General features: G+C 38.0%; 1 pseudogene; it reads right to left on the bottom strand.

Moving 5' to 3' along the window:
- Positions 1–2,509: 2,509 nt before the first annotated feature.
- On the bottom strand, positions 2,510–7,539 carry LOC139454891 (glutamate receptor 1-like; annotated as a pseudogene).
- Positions 7,540–19,707: the final 12,168 nt, after the last annotated feature.

The raw sequence follows: 19,707 nt of genomic DNA, 5'->3' as shown, positions 1-19,707 counted from the left end.
TAATTAGGCCTTAGCTTCCCACATTCACCTGTTTATGTAAATGTAATCTGATTAATGTGGCACCATTATAAATTTTATAGCTAGCCATATCATCAAATGTAATGAATTACCGCAAAATTACACCCTTTTCTTTGACGGCATGGCTTGTTTTGTCTTTGGTGACCTTGGACAAAGACGACAGTGATATAGTGATGAACATGTGTCTCGCCTAATTAACCGTGAAGATTCCGGGGTAGAATAGGTCAACCCATGCTTGCCGTAAAGGGTGGCCCTGCCTTTCGTAAAAGGCGACTAACGGGATCGGGTGGTCAGGCTCGCTGACTTGGTTGATGCATGTCATCGATCCCAATTGCGTGGATCGATGCTAATGATATTAATCACTGAATTGTCTGGTCCAGACTCGATTATTTACAGACCGCCGTCATATAGCTGGAATATTGCTGAGTGCGGCGTTTAAACAACAAAGCAACCAACCAACCTATTTTTCTGTCATAGTAATTTGTTTTTATCATGTAAATATGTAGATAGTTTGACAGTTTTTCTTAATTGGACAAGACGCGAACCTGTCAGGCATCAAGGTTACACAAAAACAAATACTCGGAAGATTATTTAATACAGGTAATATTGGATACGTATACGAAACGAGAGGAGCAATTAGTAAATGGTTTGTGACTAACGCACAACTGGGGAATCGTTGGATATCAATATCCTGTCAATCAAACGACAAAACACAATTCCATTTCATTGATATCTTCTGGTTCTATGTTTGAGCTAATCGTATTATGTACTATTCTGAACTCCCGTGAACATCCGGGTAAGAAGGTCTTCAGCCACCCATGCTTGTCGGAGGAGACGACTAACAAGACCAGGTGGTCAGGCTCTGCGACTTGGTTGATACATGTCATCGTATCTCGATCACTGAATTGTTTGGTCCAGACTCGAGTGTTTATATCTCGCCGTCATATCGTTGTAATGTTGCTGAGTGCGGGGTTAAACAACACACTAGAGAAACACTACTGAGGACAGTGCATTCAAGAACTTTCACTCCGTGTTGTTCCTTGGCTAATGAACCTTCATGAACGGTTTTCCGTTCAACATGAAACCTACATATTATGTCAACTAATGTACTGTAAAACAATATTGTTCAACATTTTCATTTCTTTATAATCACAGCACATAAGGCTTCTTTTAAAATTTTCCCAAATGAAAGTCATATTTCCAAAATGAGGCGTTCGCACTTTCCCTTGTATTTACCTAAAATAATATTTGATATTTTGATATTTGGTCATATATAATTTTAATACGTGGCCACATTTACACTGACTTGAAACTATCTCTGATCGCAAACTCTATAGTTTCTGTCCAATATTGTAGATTTCAGTTCCTATATCATTATTTGGACTCACATGAATTTCTGACATAACGAAATGTTTAATCGATTTATGCAAAATGAATTACATAAATTACCCCTGTACTCTTGCATCATTAAGTCATTAACCGTTGGAACTTATTATTGAAACTTCAACGCCAGGGAATAACCAGTCTCGTGTATCCCTCGGAACTTATTCCCTTGGGCGTCAGAGCAGTGAAAATGAATAGGAATGAATCACTGAAAATCAGTGATGACACCAGGTGAATAGGGTAAGCATGTCTTCCTGTTCCGGTAGCACCTGCCAATAAGTTGATTGTACGATCCGACAATATCCTGAACATGTGTTAATGAATCACTATCCAATAGTGGTAATACCAAGCTAAAGTGTAAGGGTATCCTGCCGGACTGTTGCATTCGTCACACACACAAATGCAAGTCAACTGTTCATCTGAAAAACGGTAACATAGGGTACAATTTAAAATGTGGAATTGGATCGGACATAATCTTTGTCACTGATGCTTAACATTTGGAAATGTCCTCCAACCTGAATGAACATTTTACTGAGGCTTTGAATGGTATGAGAACATTTTATTCATATTCAGATATATGACTTTTGTACACTGAAATCATATAGAGGGCTACGGGATTTTGCTGTGGAAACATGTATGGTGTTTAGGGTTAAACCATAAACAACTGACACTGTTAAAGGTGTGGTTGTACTCTTCACTATCTGTGATGCAGTGGAATGAGCGAATAATCAGTTTCAGCACTCCCATGTCAATAAAAGTAAAACAACTATTTCCATAAGTCATGTCTTATGTCAAATTGACCTATCTTAACATTTAAAGGCACGGCTACCGCGAGAGCAGGTGATAATTCGACAAAGGAAGTGGAATCATTCAACTTAAATCTGATATTTGGCTGATATACAATCAAAAGAAGTAAAAAAACACCCGATAGTTTTATATTGCTATGGTTGACGGATTACATGTAATAATATGAAAGAATCGGGTGTTCTTTAACTGTTTTTAGTAGTATATTTACACTGTATCTACCGAAGCAATGAAGGGGCCATCCATTATATATGTAAACTCACTGTAACTTAATTGGCTGTGTCCATTTTCATAGCATAGCCAATCAATCTTTGTGTATTCGGTAGTTTAGGAAACGTTCAATTCCTAATATAGTAAATGCTACTATAACGCCTGATACACACATTTTCCAGGCACTCCGCAAGTTACTCATGTCAACCTTCGTCATTGCGTTTACATGTTCCTCCCGTTTTGTGCTGGACCATTTTCTTGCCAAGGCTTCCAGCATGCCGTTATCATACAGACGAATGAGTCTGAAACAGTCAGGTGCAGTATTTATAGAACTACTGCTTCAGGGGTATAAACCTAAATACTGGCGTGTACAATGAAATTCCTTGTAGCGGATTAACGCACACTGTGCACACCAGTTTTTATGTTCATATGTCCATAAACGTAATAAAATATTAAAGTAAATTCTTATAAATATATAAGTCAGCAAAAATAACTTCAAAGCCTTCTTATTTTATCATAAACACACAAACAATTACGAAATCAGTGACGTCGTTCAACGGAATAATACAACAAGTCCTGCTCATTCAGTTACCAGCCAAATTCTAGGAAACAGTAGGCGGTGGGCTTGGCCTAATTTCTTTTCCGTTGATGGAAACATAACGCATAAACTTTGCTTGGTTATCCGATCAAATGCCAAACTTGCAATGTATTTATTAACAAATAACAATAACCATCCCTTCTCTATTATATTTATAACATTATGGTATCATTTCTTTAAGAAGAGATTATGTTCACATTATTTTGTTTGTTTGATTGTTGTTTAACGCCGCATTCAGCAATATTCCAGCTATACGACGTCGGTCTGTAGTGAGTGAGTGAATCTGGTTTTACGTCACTTTTTTACGCAAATTTCCAGCAATATCATCGCGAGGGACAACAGAAATGGTCTTTACACATTGTACCCATTTCGGGAATCGAACCCGGGTCTTCGGCGTGACGAGCGAACGCTTTAACCACTAGGCTACCTGACCGCACTGACGGCGGACTGTAAATATATCGAGTTTGGACCAGACAATACACTGATTGACATCATGAGCAATGATCCATGCAGTTGGGATACGATGGCATGCTTCAACGAAGTCAGTGAGCCTGACCACCCGATCACGTTAGTCGCCTCTTATGACAAGCATAGTCGCCTCTTATGGCAAGCATATGTTCACATTAATACATATTATACATATTGAAACAAACTGGAACAACGCATACATCATTTGAAAAGATAAATGTATTCTTCGAAGAGTGTCATTTAAATATGAAACATGTGCGTGTTTAGTACTTACATGTCTGAAAATAACTCCACAAGAGGTGAATTGACAGGAAAGGGTAGGCTCATATATTCCGGAACAGTACCACATCTCACCCTTCGGAGGTTATTAAGTGTGTTTTCTATACTATCAACGGTGGTTGAACCGGTTATGTATGCATAGTAGCCAGATTGCAGGAGCATCATAATGTGAAGATCCTCATCCAGAGAGTTACGGATGTTTATAGATCGGGTGTCCAACACTTTTGACCAGATTTTCTTGCTCACACTATCATTAGAATACTGAAAAGCGTTCAGAAAGCACAACTGTTGGGAATTAGCTGACAGAAGTATGTTTGGGATATGAGGCATAAGTACATGTATGTTAGTATATCATTCCTGACATCAAATTTCATTTAAAAAATGTGATTAAAGTAGTAAATATTTGGATGGTTTATCACCTTCAGCAGCAAAACGTTACCATCCATGACATACTGCGATATGTGCCTTTCTCTGCAATGCGACTAGAGGGACCTGGAGGAAGCATAAAGACAATATAATTACACTGTTCACAAAGCAAGTGTGCTTCTCACCTTGTAGGTATCTTCAGCAGATGACCCTCTATTCATGATAATCTTTAAGTCATCATTTCCTGCAAGCTCTTCCATCGAATTGAAGGGTATTTTTTTCTTTTACCGCTGATATAGTTGCAACCAGATTACCCGTGTAAACTGCGACGATGATGATGCAAAACAACCACCAGCTTGTGTAGAATATGCGGCCAGATGTTGGCTGTGGGAGATGCAGCGAACCTGTGGATGCAGTGTTTCCAAATGTTAAATACACTGCTCAAAAGAGGTTAAAGAACCCCCGATTTTTTCGTTTTAGTATAGATGAATTATAGTCATGGAAAATAATAAGGGTGTTATTTAAAATTGTTTTAGCAATATATTTTCCCTGTTTTTAGAAATTTAGCCGATGTAGGCAAATTTTCTATGTCACAAAGACTCACTGATAGATTGAAGAAGTAAATATACTGCTTTAGAAAATTTACATTTGATTTCCTTTGGCTGATTATAGCGAATGCTATTACAAATAGTATCATAGACATTGTACAAAATTGAGACGAAAAAATACTTTCCATAATTATATATCTCTACTTAATAGTGATGATACTGGGTGTTCGCGAGACGTTGAGCATATCCAGCCCGACCTATTGCTTCCGTCACAAACACATACAAAGGCAAGTGAATTGTTCATATTAAAAAATATGGTACAATTCGGTATATTAATGCTCAAGCCAAATGCATGAGGGATGTTATTGATGGCTACAATGAACGTTTCCCTTTTCCTTGAAGAGGTGTTTTTCATGGGAATCAGTTTTACTGAAACCTTAGCCCTTAATTTGAAATGAAAAATATACAAATTTAGTTCATCAGTTATTTATGCTATATACTGAACCAAATTAAAAACTTCACAATCCTAAAATTTTAACACTTTGACCAGTTATCATTGTGGGGCCTTATTGTGTATTTAAACAGTAATGGCCACGTATTGTCTTCAGATAACACCCGTTTTTGTGCAGGTGAATCAATCAAAATCATGTGCACAGCACTATAGTGGCAAAAGTGTTCACGCGCAACTGGTCACGTGGCCACAATACCGCACGTGTTTTCAGCCATACTTAAAAAAAAACAAGACAAGACAACAAAAGTCTTTACGGCCATTTGTCATGCCACGCCATTCAAATGTGCAACGTGAACGTGCCATCGGCATGTTGCAGACGGGAACGTCCGTAGCTGAAGTCACAAGGACGATGGGTTGTAGTCGACGGACTGTTTATGATTTACAGACGCGTCTACAGCAAACGGGTACCACCGCTGATCGCTCTCGGGCAGGTCGACCACGTGTGACGTCACATGCAGAGGATCGTCAGATTGTCTTACGTCACCTCCGTAACCGATTTTTGACGGCTACATCAAACAGAAATGAACTGTTTAGGAGTAGACTGAGAACTGCCCATCTTCAAGCACGACGGCCATACTGCGGGCCGATTCTGACTTACACAGACGTCAACGTCAATTGTGGGTACAGCGACACTTACGATGGACTCAGAGGAATTGGAATCCGATTTAATCTTCGATTTGCTGATGGTAGGGCGAGGGTGTGGAGGCGCCGTCATGAACGTTACGCCCATTGTTGTGTACAGGAAGTTACATATTTCGAGGCGGAAGTGTCATGGTGTGGGGTGCTTTCTGTGGCAATGCACGTTCCAGGCTTCTTGTCATCCTTGGCAACCTCAACGCTGCTGCTTACCGCGACCAGGTACTGGTACCAGAACTTCTGCCTTTTATGGCAGCACATGGACCCGGTTTGATCTTCCAACACGACAATGCCAGACCCCACACAGCAATTTTGACAAGGAATTTCCTTCAGAATGCGGGAGTCAACGTCATGGACTGGCCGTCAAGGTCTCCCGACCTCAGTCCCATCGAACACGTCTGGGATCCTCTTGGCAGAAGTCTGCGCACTCTCCAGAACCAACCACAGAATTTCCAAGTTCTTGGCACTATTTTGCAGCAACAATGGCGTCGTCTTCCCAATCATGTGTTCACACGCATCACAAGGTCCATGCGGAGGCGTTGTGTGGCAGATGTCAACGCACATGGTGGCCATACACGCTACTGAACTTGGGTGCCATCAGATTCTCGTGCTTGGGACTTATGATTTAAACTGTTGATGTTATTACCGAATGCTTGGAACAAATTATGGCTACCACCATTAATTAAAATCCTTCTTTGGACATTAATGATTAAAAATTACCTTCCCTGATACATTTGTCCGTTGTATGTCATATATGGGATTACTTTTAAAAATGTGAAGTTTTTCATTTGACTCAGTATATTTAGAGTGAATTGGTTGCCTTAGAAAGATGGCTTTAAGTCTTTTTTTTGGAATATCATTCCATCTTGCTAACAAATATAGCTTTGTCATAACTCTATTATGTGACATAAGTTATATATCTGCTTGTGGTTGTAGTTATTCACCTCCAAGACGCCAATTTTTAGTTTTCTTCCATTCAACATGTATGCTGTATTCGGGAAGAGGGGAGCAATGAAGGCGGGGTATATGTCCCCGTTATTTGTTAAGTCACCAATTTGCGACCATTTCCGGCTGTTCGACTTCCACAACAGAGTGCTGATTTTCACATTTGTCCGACCAGAAATGTTCTTTTCCTGAAAACGAATGTAACAAACCCCTTTAGGGAATAAGCTAATTTTCAACATCAATGAAATATAATACTGAATCATTACTGACGATTGCTTCATTTTGTATACGTTTAGTGTCAGTCCATGTAAAAGTGTTAACGAATATGTATTGTTGCTAATTACCTTGACTGCCATTGCTATGTTGTCCAGATCAGCATATACTTCTGTTAATACTGGCGGGTCCACATTCAGGAATAACCATTTCGAGAAATGACGCAGCAGTGTTCCTTGTCCGCATTCCTTGTCTTTTTTGGAAGACTTTAGCAGATAGAACAAATGATTAATAAACATCATGATTACGTTTGTACGTTGGGATGGAAAGACAAGCTTTAGTTAGAAACGGTCAATTGAATATAAAATGAATATCTCAAATACGTGTATTTTATTTGTCAAACGTACGATATTTGTGATGCGTGGCAAGCAGTTGTTGATACCGCCACAGAAGACGACAAAGTTGAACAATTTGCGATAAATGTTGACTTTGTTTTTCTGGAGAGATTTATCCATTAAGCTGTCCAGACTTTGTTCAAAGGCATTCACTTGGAAGAACATTGCAGTCACGCCATGCTGTGTAGTCCAGTCCTCAATAGTGTCATGTATGTCTCTTCCTGTTCAGAATTGGGAATACTTTACTATTACAATAGGTAAGTTTGCTCGTTGATAATGAACACCAAAACTATTTTCACAGACCAAAGATTCAACGATGGTTTGTATGATAATATCGGTCTTGAATTTTAAGACGTCACTTACCCATAGATGAATGACCAACAAAAACCAAAGATGAACCCGGATGAAGAGACATCTTGCATAACAGGTGATGTAGTTCATATTTTCAAAGGGTTAATCTGGAAGGAGCTGTTAAAAATATTAATATTTATAACCACTATGGACATTAGTAACTTGAACAAATGAAATCACTATTAATGTATTTAGTGTGAGCGTCTTCAGGGTATTCACATTCGAATTAGCAAAACTGGAAGCACCAAATTTACGAAGCAATAAATATAAACTCAAGAATCATATAAATGCATCGTATTTTTAATGATACTCATCACATAGTTTCTCTGTCACAAATCTGATTGGACATAGCCTCGAGTATAACATCTACGTATCACGAACGAGTAAAGTGTACACTACATTGTCATTTAAATCAAATGAATTAACCATGAGAATCATAAAAACAACTCATGAGGGATTAATTAATGAAGCATGTAAAGGTACTGAATATAGAGGTACATTATGTATCTGTTCCAGGAATGGTTCAATATAAGCAGACACAGTGCACAAAACTGATACAGAGCAATTTGAGTAAAAATATAAAAAGATATTATAAAATTGATTTTCTACATACCTGTCAAGTTCACGAAACGACTACAGGACAGTTCGACGAAAAGAACCAACTGACCAATTAGATGTATGTACATGCATACAACGTTCATGGCTCTGGACGTTTGAATATCATTCAAGAGGAATCCCGATACTATTTTGTTTTGTTTCATGTATGGCAAGGAAAATATGCATCCGTAACCTACAACTCATCAAACTGAGACAGCGAACATTGTACATTCGTGGCGTTCTGGCGCGTGCGTTCAATCCTTCATCATCCTTCATCAGAAACGTTTACAAATTTTCACACAACCATAAAGACGATAGGCAGAAGCATTTGTTCAATTAAACTAGTATGAAAATGACAATCACGGGGTATGTATACTGTGTAAACATATCTTATTAGACGAACTACAGGACTATTGGCGATATGCATCAAAGTGTTTGGAATCTCTTGGAAAGCATTCTTTGAGTGATCGATTTCCAGTTTTAATCGTATGTGTACACATCTCCAAAATCCACACATCATGCAGACTAATCGATAAATAACAGAAATTGCAGATATTCTTTAAATATTTGAAATGTATTATATCGCATCGGACGACACCAGTAATGGGATTTTAATATTTCATCATATGCTTGTCATAGGTGTATGTTTTATGGAGCTCTTGTTATTTCAACTCCCAAGGATATTTATTTTGTCATTAATGACAACCTAACGATCAAATAGATAATACAGTTCATCTTCATACGCTGAACGTTTTTATTTCATTTGCATTTTCAGTGCAAATTCCACATACATTCTAATGTCATATTGTTAGAATGGTAGCATACAGTATGAAACCGTTCAAAGGCATATCCTATGTTTTAGAATCAAAAGAACACCATACATAGTCTACTATAACAGCGTTCGAAGCTTTAGCATCCCTTAAATTTGCAGGATTAAATATTTCAAAAACGAAACAAAATGTGTTTTCCTATAAAAACAGGACGAATCGTGTTGAATGCAGGTACATGTTCTTGTGTGTTTGTTTGTGAAGCTTGTGTTATAAACATTAACCATTTGAGAGGATTTTTTCGTGAAATGACTGGAATGTAATCGTCGTGACCGGGCACTGATAAAAGAAACATTGGCATGATATGAAACGTAATAACACTGGTAAGGCGAAATTGTTAAAATTCATCTGGTTGTGGTTTGCCCTTGCCCTTGCAAACCCTCAACTGCATATGTGAACATCTGCTGAAAGTACACTAAAGTCTGTTGGTCAGGCCATTTTCTATTCTTAATACTCATTGGACAATATTTCCTAATAAAGATTTACCTGTTGGATTTAGAATGTTCACAAGTAAGGTCTTGTGTGTACTAACAAACGTCGATTTTTGTGTAAATTGGATTTGATATATCTCAGCCCCTGTGGTGATTCCCTGGTTGACTCCATACTTTTCGTACCACACAACTGGAATGAGGATAGGGAGATAACAAAAAGTGTGACCTGGACGATTGTGTGTCCTTATAGCCGAACGTAGATCGTTTCTTATTCTATCAAACACTTGTCGATTGTATACTGGCAACTGTGATAAGCTGGAATGTCACAAAATAGCTGGAATGTATCAATAATGTTAGTTGATCGTGTTGAGGCTGTCATTGTTTAGATACATAATTACTTTGCAATTGCTCTTTCCGTCAGTATTTCGGTGAATAGTACAATTGCGCGTATGTACGTTTCATCAATAATGCATCAATGGAATCAGAACTTTACTGACCGAAGAAAATTAAATTCACAAAAATATATTCATTTTTCTCTTATCTCAACAAATCTTTTGGAAGGTTTTCTCCAACATCATGTTGACACTGATATACTCGAAACACCGTTATCGGAATTCCAAACGTTTACAACAGTTCTATACGGAATTTGTCCCTGTTATATACAATTTTATGTATGTGCAATCTAATTTGCTACTTCCAGCAATAACCACTTTCAGAAGTATCTTTTCTAAAATGGAGCTTTGGTCCGTTAATATTGAAAAGTACATGCCGTTAATAACATATATCTAACTTCATATCGCGTTCATACACTTCATATCTTTTACAATGTGGGAATATTGTCGCAATGTTGCGGATATGTGATTTGTGTCGTTGTCCGTGCATCAATAATCATACCTTGTTCCTGGTTTAGTATTACAAGTATCTATGTCGTGTTTACTAAACCTCTATCCGCGCAAGTGAAACGCAAACAGGAGACAAAATAAAAATATTATCCTAAAAACAAGAAACCAATTAAGATATAGTCCTAAAAAGAGAACCGCAAAAAGATGTTTGAGGTGGGAAGTTCACTGCAGATTGGTTTGTACCGCTTCCCCGTATATGCATTGTAATGCATGTAACATGGGTCTGTGGCCTTTCAGTATTGAGAAGAAAAGGCGAGACCTATGCCTACGTCACAAGTGAGTCAGTGAGTTGCGTTTAGCGTTTAGTATTCAATTCTCACGGCGTGTTAGCTTAATGTGGGTGGAAAACCCAAAGTGTTGCAGGTCTCAGACGTTTACCACTTTGGTGAAACGAACATTTGTATGGTGCTGATAAACCTGGAAATGTAATCGAGGCAGATTCGGATTCGAACCCACAATCATAGTTTTCTGGCGTGACCGAGGGACACAACTTCACACAACGAATTGCGGCACTGTAGACGACTGGGCCACCCGTTCCCCCTATCACAACCGAACATTTGAGGAATGATTACATATTACATATTTCCACTCCTCGCAATAATTTTCCAGTTCCTTAATTTGTTTCTGTAGTCCACCAATAGTACTTGAAATTAACACAATATCATCTGCAAATAATAGAAGAAATAAATGAACTGTATCCGGGTGTAATTGTACACCATGTGTGCAGTTATTTTCATTTTGAGTTTATTTATACAGAAAGAAAATGAAAAGGGACTCAGTATACAACCTTGTCTTACTCTTAGCTCGATGTCTGTATCAACTGGTTTCTGACAAATTATGCTCATTCCTTACAAAGGCTTTAAGAATGTCATAGATGTTACTTAATTGATTAATTATTTTTAACTTATCCCATTAGTATTCAAGAGAGTCCATAATTACAGAGTCGTTCGCCTTTCCAAGTCTACATATAATGTATATAATTTTCCATCTTTTACATTAAGTTATACGTGTACGATACTATCATGTTATATCATATCATATATATCAAGTGGACATGTTATCAATTGTTGTGCAGCCTTGCCTAAACCCTGCCTGTGATTCATTAGTTTTATTCATTGGATCACCCAAGAAGTCAAGTCTTTTGTTAATAATGGCGGTAAGGGTTTTACTGCTGAATATGCTTAGCAGAGTGATACAGAGTACCTCTACCGTCATTAGTATTGTTTAAATGCCCTTGTTCGTGTATTGAAACAATTATTCCTTTTGCCCAGGAATGTGAAAAAGTTCAATATCAGGTGAGATGAAATGCTGTTTAACGCCGTTTAGATAGCGACCTCCATGCACGCGTGTGTGTGTGTGTGTGTGTGTGTGTGTGTGTGTGTGTCTGTCTGTCTGTGTGTGTGTGTCTGTGTGTGTGTGTGTGTGTGTGTGTGTGTGTGTGTGTGTGTGTGTGTGTGTGTGTGTGTGTGTGTCTGTGTGTGTGTGTGTCTGTGTGTGTGTGTGTCTCTGTGTGTGTATGTCTGTGTGTGTGTGCTTGTACTGGTCTGGACTAATGCCGAGCGCCATACATCTTTTAACGTCTTTTGGTATGACGCGGCCGGGGATCGAACCCCGGACTCTCCACTCTCCGGGCGGATTCTACCTCTAGACCACGGAGGCGGTCGGTTCAATATCAGATTGAATACTTATTGTAAATATGGCAAGATCAGATCAGCAAAATAAATCATGTGCCAAATAAATCATATTTCGTATCATATATTCCAGGCGATATATTACACTTATGGTTCGAATGCTGTCTAGGACTCCTTCCCTGGTAATTGGTGAATCCCGAAACTCGTCCGAGAGTTCCTAATTTAGGTTATATAGAATTTTACCATGTCTATTTTTGGTAGAATTATGATCAGTAATAGCATCAACAAATGAGAAAAGGATCTTTAAATGGTTGGACAATACGTTAATTTGAATGTTATTCCGTGCCAAGTGTTTTGTGTTTAAGCGTTTAAGCTAAAAAACATAAATGATTGGAGTCATTAATGCTGTTGTTCATAGTGATTTGTTTTTATTCATGATAGTCAATACATTTTGTTTTACAAGCAGCATTATATTTATTTCTAATGATTTTGTATTGTTCCTATGAATCTCCATCTTTAACGTTTCTAAATTTATTTAAAAATCTGCATCGTTCCAATTTTAACCTTTCACCTTCATAGTTTACTACGTTCTTACATCTTTTCTAATTTGCTATTTTTTATTCTATATCGGATGCAGCCAGACAAAGAGCGTCTTCAATATATTCAATTCTTGTGTCAGTACGTGTAAATGCACAGTCTACTGGTTTATCAAGGAGTTCTTAAATACTGTCAGATAAGATATTTTGTCAAACTGTTGTAGCTTATCCTAAGATATCAACATCTGTATTTCTAAAAGACTGTCTTGAAAAAAATTAACTCCATTTTCACAGCATGAGTATGGTTTGTTGTACCAGGTAGATGTTCCTGGGTGTATATAGGCACAGATCTATAGTAGATCATAATCTAGACCAAACAATGTTTTATCGAATAACACCAAAATAGAGTTTTCTGTAATTTGAAGTTATCAGTGAACTGTGTTTTTTATCAACAGTATTATCCCCCAAGACAGTCTCCCGCAGTTTAATTTTTTTCTGCTTCTTTGGTAATAGATTCATAATCTGGGAACACATGAAGTAGATGTACATGTATATCATCAACCCATGTTTCAGTTATCCCAACAATATCAAAAGACACCATGTAATTAATAAAATCGTTATCTGTTATCTCATGTGCAATGCCAGATATATTTCAAAACATAAAGTTTACAGAAGTATCATGAGAAATTCATGTTTACATTCAGTTTATTAACGTCAGTGTCTCTTTGATGCGTCGTAAAATGATGATTGCTTGTGTCAATCTTTCACCTCAAGTCATTTTTGTGAAACCAAAATAGATGTGTTTTAAACACCTATTAAAATATTGTAACATTAAGTTATAGGATATTCTTTCAAATTGTTAACATCCATAGTCATTTCTGTTACAATGCAGTGTTTTTACTGCGACAACAAATAATTTCAAGCAAAACATGAATTCAATGTAATTCAAACAGTAATTCAATGAAATCTATAGCAGTTTCTGTGAAATAGTTTTCAATCAGAGATGCAACTTTGAAAGAATGGTTTGTCAGGGAAACTTCACTGAAGGCACCCTATTGTTCAGATGACGTGATGGAATGAATTTGTGACGTCATGAATTTATGGATGTTATATCGTATTTTTCTCAACAATGAACTACTTTAACGTCACAGGGCTTCCATTTACCAATCAGCATTGAGAATCGATAAAACTTAATGACACATGTACAATATTATTGCACCCGATCTTGCTACCCTTATGGGTAATATATGTAAAGTATTAAACAGGCCAATACTCAGTTCACTGTCGTAGCAATACCAAGAACCAGTGCAGATCTATAAAATTCATGTTGTTTATTATTTTTTCGATTGCGCAATTCGTCATGATTATGTGCTCTTTATGTGTGTTTATAGAAACTTTTTTAAATTTTTGCTGCATACATGAGTCATGAATATTCATATTATTTGAATTATATTATGATGATTGAGGATATGTGGTGGATTTTGTTTATTTGTAAGTGAAGGATATCTTTACATTATTCTAAAAGTGATGTGCATAAATATATTTCATTTTGTTTGTGTCCTCTGTATGGTATACACATGCAAGTCAGAGACAAAGAGTACTGAACCCAAATAATGCTCACGTCATAATGGGAAACCAGTTAAATTGTTTTCTTGAAAAATTCATTATCTAAAACAACTAATTGTTTCACTATGTTTCCAAAGTGCACCGAAATTCTAGGTCCTTTGTCTGTTTAATATATTAAGCAAACATTCGGCGTATCCCCTCTAATCATTAGCCCCCTCCAGGCAGTACGTTCATCGCCCAATCCACACACGTCGCCACATCTAACGCAAGCACATGCACGTGATCCACCACGTTATGTAAAAGATCCCCATTCAAAACTTGACCTGCGTTGTCAGACGACCCAGATTATCAAAAGGAGCAGACAGCTAGTCGCCACATCACCAACAACTACGTTGACGATGAAACATGGCCGTCCGACTTTCTGCATGTCTGTAAGTGACAGTGCTGGTCTGCGCACCATCACAATCTGTTTCGACCATTATTCACATGCCAACAATAAACATTTCTGCTGTCGTCTTAAACTTCACCGGCGAGTTTTGTCTTCTTTTAATGTCCGATGTTATTCCAAATCAGGTGAACAATTGACTTTCCTTTGCATGTATTTGTGACAGATTCAACCGGTGGTGCAGGATACGCTCACCTTTTCGCAAACAGCTGGTATCATCACTTTTGATTGTTATTCATATACACATGCTTATCATAAAGACGGAATCTTGCAATCTACTCTGTTTTACAAGATAGTTCTTATGACTAGGGAAAGGGTTTTGTCGGTTTTATTCCATCGGACGGGTGAGATTCCAACTGGTGGCCAACCGATGCCTCAACAAACTTAGAGATTGTATATCTCCCATGTCATTGATATAAAAATGGTTCCGGTTACTTCATACTTCTTAGTTAAATTAGTTAGTTAGTTAGTTAGTTAACTATAACACGCACATTTCATACATGTGTTTTTCCATATGCCTGAACAGAAAGGGTTGTTTGTATCACTCGCGCAGACCAATTGAGAACCGCAAGATTCCTTTCACGTACGTCATACCATCGATGACCCTTTCTATGCTCCGGTTTGTTTATTGCCACTGCTAGTATTGACATAATGCTCATCGTGCATCTGATGCTTCCTTGATGTAAAGAGATGTTTTACAATGTAGCCATAGAAATGCGAGGTTTTGCAAACACGCTGTTATTGATTATAGTTATGGGCCATAGGGTGCCCTATAGTATAACGTGTATTTGTTGTCCGTGCCTATTCCAGAAGCCAAGAGGAAGTGAGATGAGTGAGTGAGTAGGTGAGGTGCCATGGAGATTAACAGCAAGACCCCACACTTATATAAAGATGCGCGCGCATGCGTGTGTAGCTGCTTGTACTGGTGGGGACCAGTGACGGTTTTATAGTGCTAGCACACAGACACACACACACACACACACACGCACGCACGCACGCACGTACGCACGAACGCACACACATGAAAGATTACAAGCTAGAGCTGAGTACTTTGGGGGATACAAAATCTTTACCAGTTCGGTTTCAATTCGAATAAGTAAATATATTGTTGCATGAACTAAAATATAAATACTCGTATTTCGAGGCCAGTGTCTGAGGAGTATGTGAATCATGGTGGATTTGTTGTCAGGATGCATGCTTTTTGTTGAAGCATATAAAGTGCGATGTAGATTTGGATCAGAGTCTATTACGAAAACACTATGGGAAAAAATATCAAAATCATCTACAGGGAGTAGCTCAGACATACGGTTACCGCAGCAGCTTCCTTGAAATGCACATAACTGAACGCTCAAATGAAAAATATTGACAAATAGTGTCAGTTATGATTACAGTATCTATTGTCCATGTTTAGATTTCATTGTTGTTTGTTTGTTGTTTAACGCCGCACTCAGCAATATTCCAGCTACATGACGGCGGTCTGTTAATAATCAACTCTGGATCAGACAATCCAGTGATTAATATCATGAACATCGATCCACCAAATTGGGATCGATGACATGCATCAACCAAGTCAGCGAGCCTGACCACCCGATCCCGTTAGTTGCCTCTTATGACAAGCATAGTCGCCTTTTAGGGCAAGCATTGGTTGCTGAAGTCCTAGTCTACCTCGGATCTTCACGGGTCTGATTTCATTGTACTAGTTTGAATGAAGGACACACATCTGTATTTATTACTTGCTAAAAGTCTTCAGCGGAAAGAAAACCTTTCAAAAAAAGAATAGTCATTTCGACCACTTAATAAATAAAGAAACAATACCCTTTCAATTACCAAAAGCAGATTCTGTTGTACAATTCAGACTATTAAATATGCGCGTGTTCATGAACCACTATCAAATAGGTATGGTACCAGGTGTTCGCGAAAAGATGAGCGTATCCTGCACCACCGGTGGCACCCGGCACAAACACAAGCAAAGGACTGTCAATTGTTCATTTGAGAAAAAACGGGAACATATGTTACTGGTCAAAATAGGGATTTGTATCGAAAATCAAATGACATCGAAACGCACTACAGGATGAAGGGCCTATGTCCACTGTGCGGAGACCATCTTTGTCTCTTTCACACATGCAGATAGTCGGTTGGTGATTCTTCAACCGTCGATGTAGTTGTTGGTGATGTGGCGGCCGAAACAGACGTCGCGACTAACCGTGTAATCCGTCTGCCCATGTTGAAAATCTGGGCGGATCTTTGTCTGACAACGTGGGTCAAGTTTTTAATGTAGATCTTTTACACAGCATGGTGTGAGGTCAGTGTAAGGGTACTGTCCGGAGGGGGCTTAGGATTAGAAGGAAACACCGATTGTTTGCTGGACATATTGAACAAAGGAGAAAGAGTTTCAGTGCAATTTGGAAACAAATTTCAACAATTAGTTATTTTGGATAATGAAGTTTTAAAGAAAACTATTGAGTGGTTTCCATTATCACATAAACACAAATCTGGGTGAAACCATAGAGATGATACACACATAACAATATATAACTGTGTGCATAGATTATCGAATTGTATGAACAGATCCTTAAATTTCAAATTAACCACATCCACAACTATATCATCATTCCATCACATAAGGTTAAAGATTCAAATAAGGATAAATATGCGTTACTGGGCAGCAAATACTAACAAAAGTCGCTGTACAAGTGGGGGAGTTAAAATTAAACGTCGCATCGGCATTTTTTCAGCCCCATAGCGAGTAAAGACAAATATAGCATATCTTCATGACGCAATCAAAAATTCATTTATGAGCAACATGAATATTATGGATCCGAACCACACTGGTTCATGGTCTTGCTGCAGCAGTGAACTGCCATGTTTTAGGCCTGTGTAAAAATACATTATTACATCAAGCCGACACATTAACATCCGTGCTCCTCGTAAGAGGCAGTTAACCTGTGATGGTCAGGCCAGCTGACTCTGCTGATACATGGCATTGTATCCCGTTTGGGTAGATTGATTGGTTCAGACACGATTATTCACATCCCGCCGTCATATAGCTGGAATAATGCAAAGTGGGGCGTTAAACAACAAACAAACAACATCAGACTCTCTGTCTTGGCACAGTAGTTGTTTTTCTGTTCTTTTTGTCTTATAAAACCTAACTTTCAGACTGATATAATATCCGTGTTTATTTATATTGAAACGAGGTGCATTCGTAAAATCTACTTAATCCATATTTCAGATAATATTATTATACACTATTCTTGAACCCCGTGAAGATCCAGGTTAGGAATGGTCTCAGCAACCCATGCTTGTCATAAGGCTCGACTAACGGGATCAGGCGACTTGGTTGATCGTATCCCAATTGCGTAGATCGATGTTCATGATGTCAATCTCTAGGTTGTCTTTTCCAGACTCGATTATGTACAGTCCGATTGAATACAGCTGAGTGTGGTGATAAACCACAAAGAAAGACTATTCTGGATAGTGAATTGAAGAACTTTCACTTTGTCTTGTTCCTTGCAGCACGAACCTTCATGAATTGAGGACCACACTGTAGTTTAACGGTTATGTGGCCGTTTTTTGTCCAACGTGAAAGCCACATATTGTGTAAACTAACAAACTTGTTTGTTTTTTTCCAATCTTTATTATCACAACACATCAATTCAATTCATATTTCAGGGCATGAATGATATTGTTATATTTCCCACATTACATCCCATGTTGCAATAGTAAGGTGTTCGGAATTTTTCCTGATAGAACATGTAACACACGTATAAATACATCTGCAATTACCACCCACTTGACAAAGATAGAACCAGGAGTCTGAATTGCAAATAAAACAGGATGTCATACAAATGTCAACATTTCTAAATATCAAGTTCTCCAATACATTGCAAACATTGCACGTGTGTACATTACCATTGACTTGAGGTTTTGTCAGCTCCTTATATTCAATGTTTTTGATTCCAGTCCTGTGCCATTATTTGGACTCACGTGAATTTCAGACATACCGAAATGTTTGATCGATTTATCCATGTCCTAATGTATAATTTAATAATTTACGTTTGGAGCTTCAGAAATTCCTTGCAGTGAATAAAAGCAACAAAATTCGTTCCATATTCATAAAAATGATGAAACGCCCACGCCAAAGAATATCTACATTATCCCCCGAAAGAGATTTTATGGGGAGTAAAAGGCAACGAAGCGGGAATATTATAGGAACGGATCACTGAAAATCAATAATGACACTAGGTGATCCCGGGAACCAATGTCCTGTCCTACCCGTCGCACCCGTCACTCACACTATCTCACAAACACATAAAAGGAAAGTCACCTCTACATCTGGAAAATACGGGAACATATGACACAAGCCAAAAAAGGGAATTGCATCGGACATAATTTTGGTCACTGAAGCCACATATTGAGAAATGTTTTCCACATGTCTAAAATAAACCTTTATGAACACTTTGCCGAAGCCTTAAATTGTATCAGTGTGTAATTTATTCATGTCCAGAACATGATTTTTGTACACTGAAGTCATACAGGAAGCTATGGGACTTTGCTGTTGAAATATGTATGGTTTTCAGTGTTCGGTGTTGAACCATTAACTACTGACACTGTTTAAGGTATATAAAACTTTTAACTGTCTGTGATTCAGCCGAATGAGAGAATAATCAACAAACAATAACTCCCATGTAAATAAGAGCAACACAACTATTTCCAGAAGTCATTACTACGGTTAAACTGATCTAACATTGATCTATAAATAAAGTCACAGCCATCCCAGACAGGTAGTGCGACACATGAATCTTTCAATTTAAATGGGAAGAATAACATGGTCGAATTCCCCACATGAGAACAGCGTGTGAAACCCATTTTTTATGTGACCCGCCGTGATATTGCTGGAATATTACTAAAAGTGGTGTCAAATCATACTCACTAACTCCCTCCCTATATTACAAAAGATATAGGGCATTGAGTAGAAAGTATAGAGGTATAGAGTGTAGAGTAGAGGAGTACAATGACTGGTATGGTGCAAAACATGTTATTTATA

This window comes from Haliotis cracherodii, unplaced genomic scaffold (assembly GCF_022045235.1).
Source record: "Haliotis cracherodii isolate W230 unplaced genomic scaffold, xgHalCrac1.p SCAF_11, whole genome shotgun sequence".
NCBI classification, from domain to species: domain Eukaryota; kingdom Metazoa; phylum Mollusca; class Gastropoda; order Lepetellida; family Haliotidae; genus Haliotis; species Haliotis cracherodii.
Note: the sequence above shows the minus strand (reverse complement) of the source record. Positions and strands in the feature narration are given on the sequence as shown.